We start from the raw sequence: 13,407 nt of genomic DNA, 5'->3' as shown, positions 1-13,407 counted from the left end.
CTGGATTGGATGCTGTCCAAGGTCATTACTTCTGATTCTATATTGAAAGGCTAATTATCCAAAATAAGACTCAAGTTACTTTTGAAAATTGCAGCAAAGGAATTTGCTTCAGCTTCTTGGCCCCCCTGCTGCTAGATAACACTTGTAAAATTTGTAAGAAGGAAATGTGAACATCTCAATTCATGGCTGGAAATAAATTATGTTCCTTAGAAAAGAAACATCTCTTCCCAGTTTGCAAAACTTTGGGCTCTTGTCAGTTTACCCTTCAAACCCAGGAAAGCAATTTGTGGAGCTCTGCAGAGGGGATTTGCATTAATCTGGGGGAAATACTATCAACAGAAAGTGTTCCCTTTTGCCATATGTTTAACACGAGGAGAGACAGAAAACATATGCTCATGCACTTTCATGGAGCCCCAGCCCTAGCAAACAGGAAGACAGTCTTCAAAGTTTTCTAACGCAAGATGAGATAAGGACAGACATTTTAAAATCTCATATTGGTTCTGTGTAGCAGGATATTCAAAGAGATGGAAATTTAACATTTCTTTCTGGGAAATAAACTGCTGATGAGCAGACCTAGAGAGATGCTGGGGGAGGCGGGCATATTTGCATGAGGAGCCTGGGAGCCTCATGAATGGAAACTGATTGAGACTCTACCCTTTTGTCCCCGAGATTCAAGTTCCAGAAATCTGCTTCAGTAGCTCACGATTTGCCTAAACAATATCCAGAGGGAGGAAAGAGCAACGAAGCCTCTGAAATAAAATCATTGTGAGGATAAAAGCATTAGGCTTGGAATTGGTGTCTCTTGAGAGAGGAATGGTTTGAATCCCTGAGGCTGTGGATCCTGAGATCGGTCACAGTCCAGCATCCTGGAGGCTGACTAGAGTCCCAGGAATGTGGCTCGTACATGGGAGCGAATCTAAGGAGCTGTGATGTGGGGTCTCTTGACAGAGCACTTTGGAAGGCTGGAACAGCCCACACCAGGAAGAACCACCTACGCTATAAAGTAAGCTTCCTAGTTGTCCACCAGCTTCCCGAGGTGATGTGGCATCCTTTGGCCTCAAGGGGGCACTCCACCTGGAAGGCATGAGCAAACTGGCCTTTTGGTCATAAATAAGCACGTTGGGGACTTCTTAGTCCCCGGAAACGTATTCAAAGTTGGTGACTTTGGAGCCTGAGCTGTTCAGTAGAAGTAGTAACAAGAAATGTGTTCCTGTTTTTTTGTAATCTCAAACTGGCAAAGAGGAGAGGAAGCCTAGTGGTGGCCACCAGGCGGTCCCCAGTTCTCAGAACAAGGAAGGGTGCCTCCCCAGTCCAGGGAAGCTCCAGGGAGGCCATGATGCACTGGAGGACTTTAGGCAGCTTCATGGACTTGGTCTTGGTCTGGTTGCTGGACCCCAGCCCAACTTGGGCTAAGTAGCGGCTCTTGACAATCATCTCACAGAGACTGTTTAATTTTGTTTTCCAATACTGCATATTTTTAGTCCATTTTGACCATTTACATTCTAGAAAACATCCATATCATTGAATTTGTCAAATGTATTGGTGGAGTTTTACACAGCACTGCCTCTTTATATTTTTAATCTCCTTAGTGTCTACGGTTATAGCCTCTTTCTCATTCCTAAAGGTGTATACTTGCCTTTTCTCTTTTTTTCTAGATTAACCTTGCCAGAGGTTTGCCCAGGTTCAAACTACACAAAAACCTTTCTCTATGGTCTATTTTTAATTCTATTGATGCTCTGTTTTGTGAATTGTTAATTTCTGCTTTTAATTTTACTAATTTCATCTTCCAGATTTCTTTGATGCTGTTATTTTTAACTGTCTCAGTTGATTTCTTCTTTCCCTTTGTTTAATTCTTTTTGTTTAATCATGAAAGCTATGATTTTGGTCCTGAGTGTAGTAAACAGCTGTCACTCACCTCACCCCCTAACTTCTAATATGTAGTATTCTCATTACAGTGATTTTCTAAATATTCTGTAATGGCAGCTTAATTTCCTCATTAGCTCAATAATTATTTTTTAACGTTATTTAACTCAAATAGCTTGTTGGTTTGTTAGTTTGTTTAATCCTTTGTGGTCGGAAAATACAGCCTGTAAAACTTCTACTTTTTAAAATACGTGGGTGTTTTCGTTGTAAATTGACACTAAATCAATTTTTGTAAATGTTCCACGAAGATTTGAAAATCATGTATATTCCCCACAGGTAACAAAAACGTCTCTTCAGCTTACCAATTATTCAATTATTTTTTGTCATTCTCCTAGTTTTATCTTTAAATATTCAAACACATATCTTAACCTACACTACTCTATCAATATTAAAATAGAACTGGCATTAAATTATTGAATTAATTAAAATTATTAAAATATTTACATGACCCAAATAATATTAAAAATGTATTATATTCTGATTTCCTTCCCCCTTCCCTCCACTAATTTTTATTGAATAATGTGGAATTTTAGATACGGTTTATTTTTATAAAGTCTTTATGTTATGTAACTTTTATTTTTAAAATTCTTTTTTTAACATTTACATTGTTTTATACCTATATTTATTATAATTATTTACACTATAGATTATTTTATTGGTTTTATTATTCTCTGCACGTTTTCCTCTCCCTTGAATCTTTCACTTTGAGTTACTTAGTGGTATGAATAAATTTATTCATTTATATCAATATTCATTTATCGAAAGGGGTACCTCTTCAAGCAAGTTCTTTTTGGCTGGAAGGATGGAGGACTTGTATGCATGAGATGGATACTTCAAATCCATTAATATCTGAAAATGTCTTTCTTTTGCTCTCACAGCTGAATAACATTATTTTATACAGAATTCTTTGTTTTTACTCTTCCCCTTCAAAACCCTAAAGATATTACTTCCTGTCCTCAGGTAGTTAGTGTTATTGAGGAGAATCTGATGCCAGTCTATTGACATTATTTTCTTACGCTCTGTGAATAGCCTACTTTTCTCTCTCTCTTTATATCCTCATAGATTTTTTTCTTCCCCACTATCTTTGAAAGTCAGAGGTCACCAAGAAAAATGTAGGTGTAAGTCTCTTTCCATTAAAAATCCATTATATTCAATTAGTCCTTTTAAGCTACAGACGTAAGGCTTTCTTCAGCTGAGGCAACTTTTCTTCTATTATAATTTCTTCTATTCTTTCCTCTCTTCCTGAAATTCCTATTCCAAGTATAATTTAGCTCCTAGGTATGCCATGATACTTATTGTTTGAGCAATCATATTCACTTCTGTTTTCCTTTACTTCTGAGATCTTCCTGTTTCTTGTAAGTTTGAAAATGTCTGAGGCAAATGACAGGAGCAGGTCATGGACAGGATATGACAGGCTCTTCCCAGAGGCCTGAGAAGTCACGGGCCAGGTGTGGAGGGTAGCTGTGTAGTCATCATCTACTTTTCAGTGGAAAGCACAAGCAGCAGTCAGCACGGGGAGGATACCAGAAGGATGCTCTGAACTGTGGGGAAGAGCAAAGAGACCTGCAGGCCAGACTGAGACCAAGAGAGCCCGGTGACCCAACTCCACATCCCCATATGCACACTGAACCCAGGAACCAAGCAGGTGACTTGGGAACATGGTCTGAGGACAAACAGAGGGGAGTCTGAAAGCAAGCTTATCAAAGGAGGTAAAAAAAATCAGAGAGCAGGCTCTGAGCAGACCAGGAGTCATGTAAAGCTTTCCAAGTGTGTTTTGTCCCTGCGCTCGTGGGAGAACGGGAAAGATCTGGGCCAGTAAAGGACCATTCTTGCATTTGATCCACATGCCAACCCCATGAGATAGGCATAATTAGCCTTATTTTATAGGCAAGGAGATTGAGTCTTGATGGGGGCAACTTTTTCAAGATCCTCCACTAGTCAACAGTGAAGTCAGAATTTGAACCCACATCCATGTGTCCAGAGTGTGAGTTTTCCTGTGGTGTCACATTGCCTTATATAGCATTATATATATATATATACACTATAAAAATGTAGCATTATCAGTAGAAAGCTAGTGCCCTTCCTGGCATTATTCAGCGCACTGCCTTCCAGAAATGAAGATGATTTTTTTCAGGTGTTTTCTATTTGAGAGTGACTCTATAAGGAACAGAAGTTCCCTAAGTTTACCACAAAGAATGGATCTTTTGGTGTAAGGACGAGAACAGCCTTGCCCCTGTTCTCCTCTCATTGCCTCTCACGGTCTCTACCGACGCGCTTGCTCTGGCTCCTCCTGTTGCTGTGACTGCCGTGCCTGATGGATCAGCAAGCTGGGAAGGGCAAGAGCTACAGCTCCCACTGCACCAAGTTCCAGTCCTCAGTTCCTGATGCTACGGCCTCAGCAAGACCACCGATGAAACTCTCCGTATCTTTTTTTTTTTTTTTACTTTTATTTATTTTTGGCTGCATTGGGTCTTCATTGCTGTGCACGGGCTTTCTCTAGTTACAGTGAGCGGGGGCTACTCTTCATTGCAGTGTGCAGGCTTCTCATTGCGGTGGCTTCTCGTTGCGGAGCACGGGCTCTAGGCGCACGGGCTTCAGTAGTTGTGGCGCATGCGCTTAGTTGCTCCGCGGCATGTGGGATCTTCCCGGACCAGGGCTCGAACCCTTGTCCCCTGCATTGGCAGGCAGATTCTCAACCACTGTGCCACCAGGGAAGTCCTCTCCATATCTTTGTGCAATTTCTTTCCCCTCGCTTTCCCCGACTATATGGCTGCCTTTGTCTGACTTGCGTCAGTGCCCGAAGCTGCTGTGCTCTTGTTCCGTCTTCATTTGGGTTTTCAGTTCCCTTTTAAGGTGCGTTTTTCTGACAGCCTGCCAGTGAGTCACTCCTCCTCTAGTAAGTAGACATCATGTTCTTGTGTACCTTTGATTGATTTGTTTCCATTTCTCCAAACCTGGGGAAATAGAGCATGTCTTTTATAGATCGAATATAAGAATCAAAAGGATTGTGTACAGAAATGCCTTTCTCTTAAACCTCCACAGTGACTTCCTGTTGCCTGTGTAACAAATGACCACAAGCTTAGCGGCTTAAAACAACAGAAATATATTCTGTTACAGTTCTGGAGGTCAGAATGAGTCTTAAGGGGCTAAAATCAAGGTGTCAGCTGGGCTGGTTCCTATGGAACGCTGCAGGGGAGAATTCATTCCTTGCCTCTTTCACTTAGAGAGGCTTCCAGAATTCCTTGGCTTCTGGCGTCATCATTCCAGTCTCTGCTTCTGTGGCCACACTTCCTCCTCCACTGTAGCCAAAAATCTCCCTCTGTAATTCCTCTTCTAGGACACTTGTGTTTACGTTTAGGACTCAGCCAGAGAACCCAAGATAATCTCACCATCTTAAGATCTTTAACTTAATGACATCTGCAAAGTTCCTTTTGCCATATAAGATAACATTCACAGATTCCAAAGATTCAGCTGTGGACTTCCTGAGGAGGTATTATTCAATCTACTGAAGTGCACTCTCTGGCTTCCAAAGATTCATCTCTATCCTATACACATTCACCCCATTCTGACATCCCCCAAATTCTCAACCCATTATAGCATCAACTCAAAGTCCAAAATTATCAACTCCAAATCTAAATGAATTATGGGTAAAACTCTGCATATGATCCACCCTGGGGCAAAATTCCATCTGTGGAACTAGAAGTCAAGTTATCTGCTCCAAAAATACAGTGGTGAGACAGGCACAACATTCCCATTTTAAAGGAGGAAAAAAATGGAAGGAAGAAAGGAGTCACCAGTCCCAAGCAGTTTCAAAATCCAACTGGGAAAACTCCATTCGTTTTCAAGGTCTGGGCAATAATCTGTGACTCAAGGATCCACACGGCTCCACAGTCTGAGCCAAAGCTCTTCTTCTCAGAGTCATCACTCTACTGTCCTGAAGGGAAGAACACTTTGTAGCTGACTAGTTTTATCATCCTGCTCCTGCCTGTAGAAATTTTAGAGTCCAATAGCCTTCCTTCGTTTTATCTTGTCTGTGTTCCTTTCGATTCTAGCCAGCAGCATTTCTTTCTTTTTTTTTTTTTTTGTGGTACTCAGGCCCCTCACCTCTGCGACCCCTCCCGTTGAGGAGCGCAGGCTCAGCGGCCCAGCCGCCCCACGGCATGTGGGACCCTCCCGGACCGGGGCACAAACCCGCGTCCCCCGCATCAGCAGGCGGACCCCCAACCACTGCGCCACCAGGGAAGCCCCAGCCAGCAGCATTTCTAATGTAACATTCTCAAAACCTTTGTATATTACCCATGCATGTCCCAGGGATTCACTCCATTAGATAAGAGAGTCCTCCAGAGATCTTTTCTGGATAATCTCATTTCTATTCCTGGTTTCTGCTGAGATGGCCAAGTGGCACATCTAATCTCTTCGGCACTAGCAAAAGGCTGTCCAGTCCCACCCTTGGCCTTCTGTTCAGAACACGCTTTCCTGATAGTGGATCTCCTAATTTTAGCATCTTGTGCAATCTGGGTAGGGTAAGAGTCCTTGATGTAAACTTCTAGGCATTTCGAGTTCTCTGCACGCATGGGTGAAGCAGCTGCAGTAGCCCAAGGGCAGTCTTCTAAAAAACAGTAGGTGTGAGCTGCTAGGATCAAAACATACAGAGGCTGGGGGGTGTGCACACCAAATAGTTAAGGGAGTATGAGATCTAAGTGAGACCAACAGCGTCGGCATCATATTATAGAAGTGATACAGCAGAGCTGGTGTGACGGCTTATGGAACCATGATACAATGCCGATGCATTCTCTTGGCAGAAATACTCTCTTTTCTTCTATCTGAAACGGTGCTGCTTCATACAGCCTCCTTGCTCTGGAATGTTTCTTAGAGGCTAGGGATATTTAAATATTGGAAGATAACAAGTTCTCACCACAGTATTCCATGAATCCCATCCCCTCCATACATCCTTCCGGCCCTGGTAGTGGTTATGGTCTTAATCATCTCTTAGCACATACTCATCATTTCTCTCTGGCAAGCCTGTTAATTGCTCTGATGGAGGCGTGGAGCCACCAAGCGCAGTCCCACGGGACGACGTAATTGGTGTCGGGTTATGACACTGGACATCTTCTGTGTCCTGAGCAAATGTCATCCACTTAATCCATCTGTCGTGTGGGGAAGTGATTCTGACAGGTCACGTTTCATAATGGCTCCACTACTATTTATAGAACCAGTGGATGATTGCACGTGATCAGCTCCAATCTTTGTTACCTGATTGAATTCACAATGTCGGTACAGCCCGTTGTTTCTTCCCACAGTAATAAGTGACATGCTTTTTCAGTCCCCTTGCTTCCTCCCATTGGTGTCCAGAGGGCAGCGGCTAAGTGCAGGTTTGCATCTTCTCTGACCTTTCCTGTGAACCCACAAGGGGCGGGCCTGGCCTGGTTCCAGGCTGGCAGTGCCTCTCGGGCAGACTTGGACCCTGCCCTTGAGGAACTGACACACTGCTATGGACTGAATTGTGTATCCCCCCAAAATTCATATGTTGAAGCCCTGACTCCCAATGTGTTGGAGATAAGGCATTTAGGAGGTAATTAAGGTCAAACGAGGGAATAAAGGTGGGGTCTTCGTCTGATAGGATTGGTGGTCTTATAAGAAGAGGAAGAGTGGGCAATGACTCTCTCCCTCTTCCCGTTCTCATATTGGGCTGGCCAAAAATTTGTTCGGGTTTTCCATAAGATGTTACAGAAAAACCCGAACGAAATGTATGGCTAACCCAATACACTGAAGAAAGGCCATGTGAGGACACAGCGAGAAGGAGGCTTGTCTGCAAGCCAGGGAGAAAAGCTCTCACCAAAAACCAAACCCGCCAGATCTTCATCCGGGACTTCTCGCCTCCAGAATTGTGAGAAACTTAATTTCTGTTGTTTAAGCCACACAGTCGGTGGTATTTTGTTACGGTAGCCCTAGCAGGTAAGACACACATATGTACAGAAATAAAGAAATATGTCAGCCCAGAGAGTAAGGTCTTGAGCCCCCCACTCTCAGCCCTGGGGTAGTACACACATTTGTATGTAAATCCTCTATTTGTGTACCCTTTGAATTGTGGCTGCCCTATTGCTTGTTGACTGAGATACTTGTTTCCAGGGCCTATATTTGGACTGGTCACTTTGTCCTGTGACTTTCCCATGGCATCTGGCAGGACTCTTTTCCATTTGGATCTTCTACACCCCAACCCTAAAGCCTCTCACTTCGACAAGTGTGCTGGGTCAGCCCAGAAGCCATTCCCCTCCAGGGTCATTCACTCGCCCAGATCAGAACCCCGGACTCAAGCAAGCTCACCTCCAGCCACCCCAAGAGCGTGGCCCGTGGAGCATCTGGCTCGCGCAGGCGCCATGCTGAAGGATGGGTCAACTCTGTTGGGGACCACTGAGCTGGCCCCTGGGAAGGCCGGTTCCTCAGCTCCCAGGGAATGGCAGCTGAGTTCAGTGTAGCCTCACTTCCGGGTGTCAGGTCCTCCCTGGGAAACGGGGCTGGAAGGGACATGTGCCAGCCCAGTAATTAACATTAATGAGCACACTCCATCTGGAGGGTGGAAAGATGAATCTGTTCTTTGCATCCAAGTTCTTGGCATTCATTCCAGCTGGAAGCATCCAGAAAATGCTGATAATCTTCCTCTGGGGCATGTTACCAGGTTATAGGGACCAATTCTCGCCCCATACAAGACACGGGAGAGTCACGAGACAATTTCTCTGAGATCTGACTTTTACAATTGGTGCAGGGTATCTGATATTAACTTAAGGCAGACCATTGGCCAGGGATTTCAGAGTCTGTGTTTGAGAGGTCACACTGGGTGCAGCTGTGAAACACAAGAGCATGGAACTCCAGCATGTCCCTCCATCCCTGAGAGCCACCGAGGACCATGTGGCATCGGTGCATGTGGCCCAAAGCACAGACCTGGCTGGGGTCAGAAATGTGAGTGTGCTCCAAGGTCAGCTATGTTGTCACTCTGAGATGCTGAGGAACCCCCTCCCCCTCCCTCAATTCCAGTCTCTTCATTTCTGAAATGGAGAGAGGTGGACTAGATCCGTATTTTCAAAGTATGGTCCAAGGAACCCTAAAAGTTCCGTGGGTGCCCTGAGTGGAAAATGGACACCACACTCAAGATGGTGTCGCCACTGGATAGGGTGAGAGGAAGTGGTCCTGCATGCTCTAGTAGTTACAACAGAAGGATATATTTCTGGAAAAAGAAAAGACAAAGCAAACATGATGAGGCAGTACAACTGTCCCTCAGTAGCTGTGGGGAGTCTGTTTCAGGATTCCACTGGATACCAAAATCCACAGATGCTCAAATCCGTTATATAAGATGGCACAGTATTTGCATGTAATCTATGCACGTCCTTCTACATACTTTAAATCGTCTCTAGATTCCTCACGGTACCCCATACAATGTAAACACCATGTAAATAGTTGCGAATACAATGTCTATGTATTGAATACCTCCAGATGAGAGGGATGTCTGAGGACCTCATAACAGTAGTTGTCTGTCTGGAAATGAACTGGATTGCTTGGAGAGAGAAGTCGTTAAAAACTGTTCTTCATGGTTTTCTTCTTGTACTTTTTGAATCTGAACTGTGTATAAGTATTGTTTTATACAACGATGTTAAATATGATCCTCAAATAATTAAAAATAGAATTACCGTTGATCCAGCAATCCCACTTGTGCAAAAGAATTGCAACAGGAGAAGGCTCTAGACGCTGTGAAGCAGGAGGCACTTGGGATCTTCCGCAGGATTGGGACGCTACAGAGGCCGCCACGGAGCTCGCCGGAGCCACCCTTCCTACTGCTGCTGCCGCCGCTGCCCGAATCGGAACCGGTGGGCCGCAGCCGCCGGCAATGCCGCAAAGGAAGAGGAATGCAGGCAGTAGTTCAGATGGAACCGAAGATTCCGATTTTTCTACAGATCTCGAGCACACAGACAGTTCAGAGAATGATGGCACATCCCGGCCATCTGCCCAAGTCACCTGCTCCTCGGCCCGGCTAAAGCAGAGTCCCCAAGATTCCAGTCCTGTTGGAAATTTGCAGTCTTTCGGTACCGAGGAACCTGCTTGTTCTACCGGGAGAGTGGCACGTAGTCAGCGGCAGCCTACCCCAGTGGCCCCGAAAAAATACCCGCTTCGGCAGACTCGTTCATCCGGCTCAGAAAGTGAGCAAGTTGTTGACTTTTCAGATAGAGAAACTAAAAATACAGCTGATCGTGATGAGTCTCCGCCTCGAACTCCAGCTGGAAACGCCCCTTCTGCTGAGTCTGATATAGACATCTCCAGCCCCAACGTGTCTCACGATGAGAGCGCTGCCAAGGATGCGTCCCTGAAGGACTCAGGCAGTGATCTCTCTCATCGCCCCAAGCGCTGCCACTTCCACGAAAGCTACAATTTCAGTACGAACGGTCCTACACCAGGCTGTGACTCCCTAGGACACCTTACAGGAAAACACGAGAGACATTTCTCTACACCAGGATGCCCTCTCTATCGTAACCTCTCAGCTGATAAATGCAAGGTGAGAGCACAGAGCCAGGATAAGCAGAGAGAAGAAAGGATGCTGTCCCACAGGCAAGATGGCAACAACAGGCATGCAACCAGGCACCAACAGAGAGGCAGTTGCGATATAAGGAATAGGTTTGCTGAACTCAGGAAGAAAAGAAATGCTGGGCTGAGCAAAGAACTGAAAGAGAAATATACGGAACACAGACAGACCTATGGGAACACTCAGGAACCTCTCCTGGAAAACCCTGACTAGCGACTGTGACGGATGTTTTTGGAAGAGCACAAGCCCGGGCTTCAGAGGGTCTGGAGAAGTTAAGGCTGCAAGGCCAAATCACAGAGGGGAGGAACATGATTAAAACTATTGCTTTTTGTCGCTATGAGCTTGATACTTGGTACCATTCTCCCTCTCCTGAGGAATATGCATGACTGGGATGTCTTTACATGTGTGAATTCTGTTTAAAATACATGAAGAGCCAGACAATATTCCGCTGACACATGGCTAAGTGTGTGTGGAAACACCCACCCGGAGATGAGATATATCGCAAAGGTTCAATCTCTGTGTTTGAAGTGGATGGCAAGAAAAACAAGATCTACTGCCAAAAACTGTGCCTGTTGGCCAAGGTTTTTCTGGACCACAAGACATTACATTATGAGGTAGAACCCTTCCTGTTCTATGTTATGACAGAAGCAGACAACACCGGTTGTCACCTGATTGGATAATTTTCCGAGGAAAAGAATTCATTCCTCCACCACAATGTATCCTGTATCCTTACCATGCCTCAGTACATGAGACAGGGCTATGGCAAGATGCTCGTTGATTTCAGTTATTTGCTTTCCAAAGCGGAAGAAAAAGTTGGCTCCCCAGAACGTCCACTCTCAGATCTGTGGCTCATGAACTACCGCAGTTACTGGAAGAAGTGCTTCTTCATTACCTGAATAATTTCCAAGGCAAAGAGATTTCTACCAAAGAAATTAGCCAGGAGACAGCTGTGAATCCCGTGGGCATCGTCAGCACTCTGCAAGCCCTTCAGATGCTCAAATATTGGAAAGGAAAACACCTCGTTTTGAAGAGACAGGACCTGATTGATGAGTGGATAGCCAAAGAGGCCAAAAGATCCAGCTCCAATAAAACCATGGATCCAAGCTGTTTAAAAGGGACCCCTCCGAAGGGCATTTAAAGTGACCAGTTACTCCGAGCCAGCAAACCCCAGCAGTAGGAATCTGTACGCTAGGGAGCTGTCTGTCATTTCTGTTGGTCTTGTGATTGGCAAGTACAGTATCCTTTGGGACGGCCATCCCCCTCAGGACTGTCCTGGCTCTGACCTTCGCGTACACTGCAGACGCTGGTTCTGAGGAACTGTTGTTCGACCTCGGTGAGGTTGCCTGGATGGGATCTGTATTAGACTTGAGTGCAGATCCCTCGTGGCACCGACCCAAGGTGTTCTGTTTTGGTACTGTACCTGTCCAGTCACTGGTTCTCTCCTCTGGCCCCGTGAGATCGTGTCGTATCTTCTAACCTTTGTAATAGTACTTCTTGCCACCCGGTCACCAGGCCACCAACTATGGTTACCGCCACCAGGACCTTCCCAGTTATTCCTTACGTGTGTGTTTGGAGGGGCAGGGAAGAGGTAACACTTCTGAGTGTGTGTGTGTGCGCTGGGAGGGGTCCCTTCCCTTTGGATTTCATCTCACTTTAAGTTTTTTCCTCCATTTTTACTGAAAGACCTGTTTTTGTCAGTCTCAGGCTGACCAGAGCCAGATACTTTTGAAGACTCGCAGGGATTAGTCTTGGTTGTAGCACATTATCTGAATGAGATGGAGACAAGAATTGAGAGGTGGTGATTCTGTACTTGGATTTGAGTTCACCTGTGGGCAGTGGGCAACGTCTTGGTGGAAGGGAATGGAAGGCTACTTTTTGCCTCACCAGAAAGCACTCAGTAGTAAATGTTTTCTTCTCTTTACTCCCTGCCCGTTTTTACGTTTGCAGGTGCCCAAATAATTTCCAGTTCTCCCTTTCATGCTGCATGTTAACTGGTTAATTATACTGCAGAGACCTTTTCACCAGTACCGGTCTGATATAGCACACCTGTACTTCCACATAAGTTACATTGCTTTTGTCTGAACATCCTTGGAGAAGCGACTGAAAATGACTTCCGTGTCTCAGCCCGTGACTCAGCAAGGCAGAATGGTCACCGCTGCCAGGGTTTGCTTTCCATCACCGCCTCCCCCTCCCCCTAGGACTCAAGTGTTCATGCCCTTCCAAGAACTCCTCCTCCATTTCCTTTTCGGGATTTACCACCATCCCCCCATTCTCTGGCCTCCTATTTTTGGTGTTGTTTAAGTGAAGGAAGAGATGCTCCCTCTAATTTCCCTCTAGCCCATTATAACCTGCTACCTTGGGGCAGCTTTTGACGTACGTCACGTCACCCTTTCCTACAACACCACTGTCTTCATGTGGAGCCCTCACCACAATCCCAACTCTGGTCATTTGTGCCTTTCTCTTGTCGTCTTTGTACACGGTTTATGTTCCCTGTGGGTTGGGGGGGAGCTAATTTTAAGCAGTTCAGTGGCAGCTCCCTGCCAGTTTCAGTGTCACTGTTAAAATTTATCCAAAAGCAACTTCACTGGGGGTTTTCTTAAGGGGTAAAGGCCTTTTACAGAAGCTAACCCTTCCCCACATGTGGTAGAATGTGCTGTTCTATATCTACTCCTCAGTAAAGCATGTTCTCTGCTCAAAAACAAAGAATTGCAGCAGGGTCTCAAAGAGATATGTGTATACCCATGTTTATTCACGATAGCCAAGAGATGGAAACAACCCAAGTGCACATCAATGGATGAATGGATAAACAAGACGTGGTATATTCATACAAGAGAATATTTATTCGGCCTATAAAAAAGAGAGAAGATTCTGACATTCATTGAATGACTCTTGAGGACATTACACTAAGTGAAATA

At 45.1% G+C, this 13,407-nt stretch overlaps 1 pseudogene; it reads left to right on the top strand.

Annotated features, from left to right (window-relative positions):
* The first annotated feature begins 9,802 nt into the window (after positions 1–9,802).
* On the top strand, positions 9,803–11,630 carry LOC112398281 (histone acetyltransferase KAT7-like; annotated as a pseudogene).
* The last annotated feature ends 1,777 nt before the right edge of the window (positions 11,631–13,407 follow it).

The sequence above is a fragment of the Neophocaena asiaeorientalis genome, unplaced genomic scaffold (assembly GCF_003031525.2).
Source record: "Neophocaena asiaeorientalis asiaeorientalis breed wild unplaced genomic scaffold, Neophocaena_asiaeorientalis_V1.1 scaffold155, whole genome shotgun sequence".
Taxonomy (NCBI): Eukaryota; Metazoa; Chordata; class Mammalia; order Artiodactyla; family Phocoenidae; genus Neophocaena; species Neophocaena asiaeorientalis.
The sequence above is the reverse complement of the archived record's forward strand: the minus strand, read 5'-3'. Positions and strand labels throughout refer to the sequence as shown.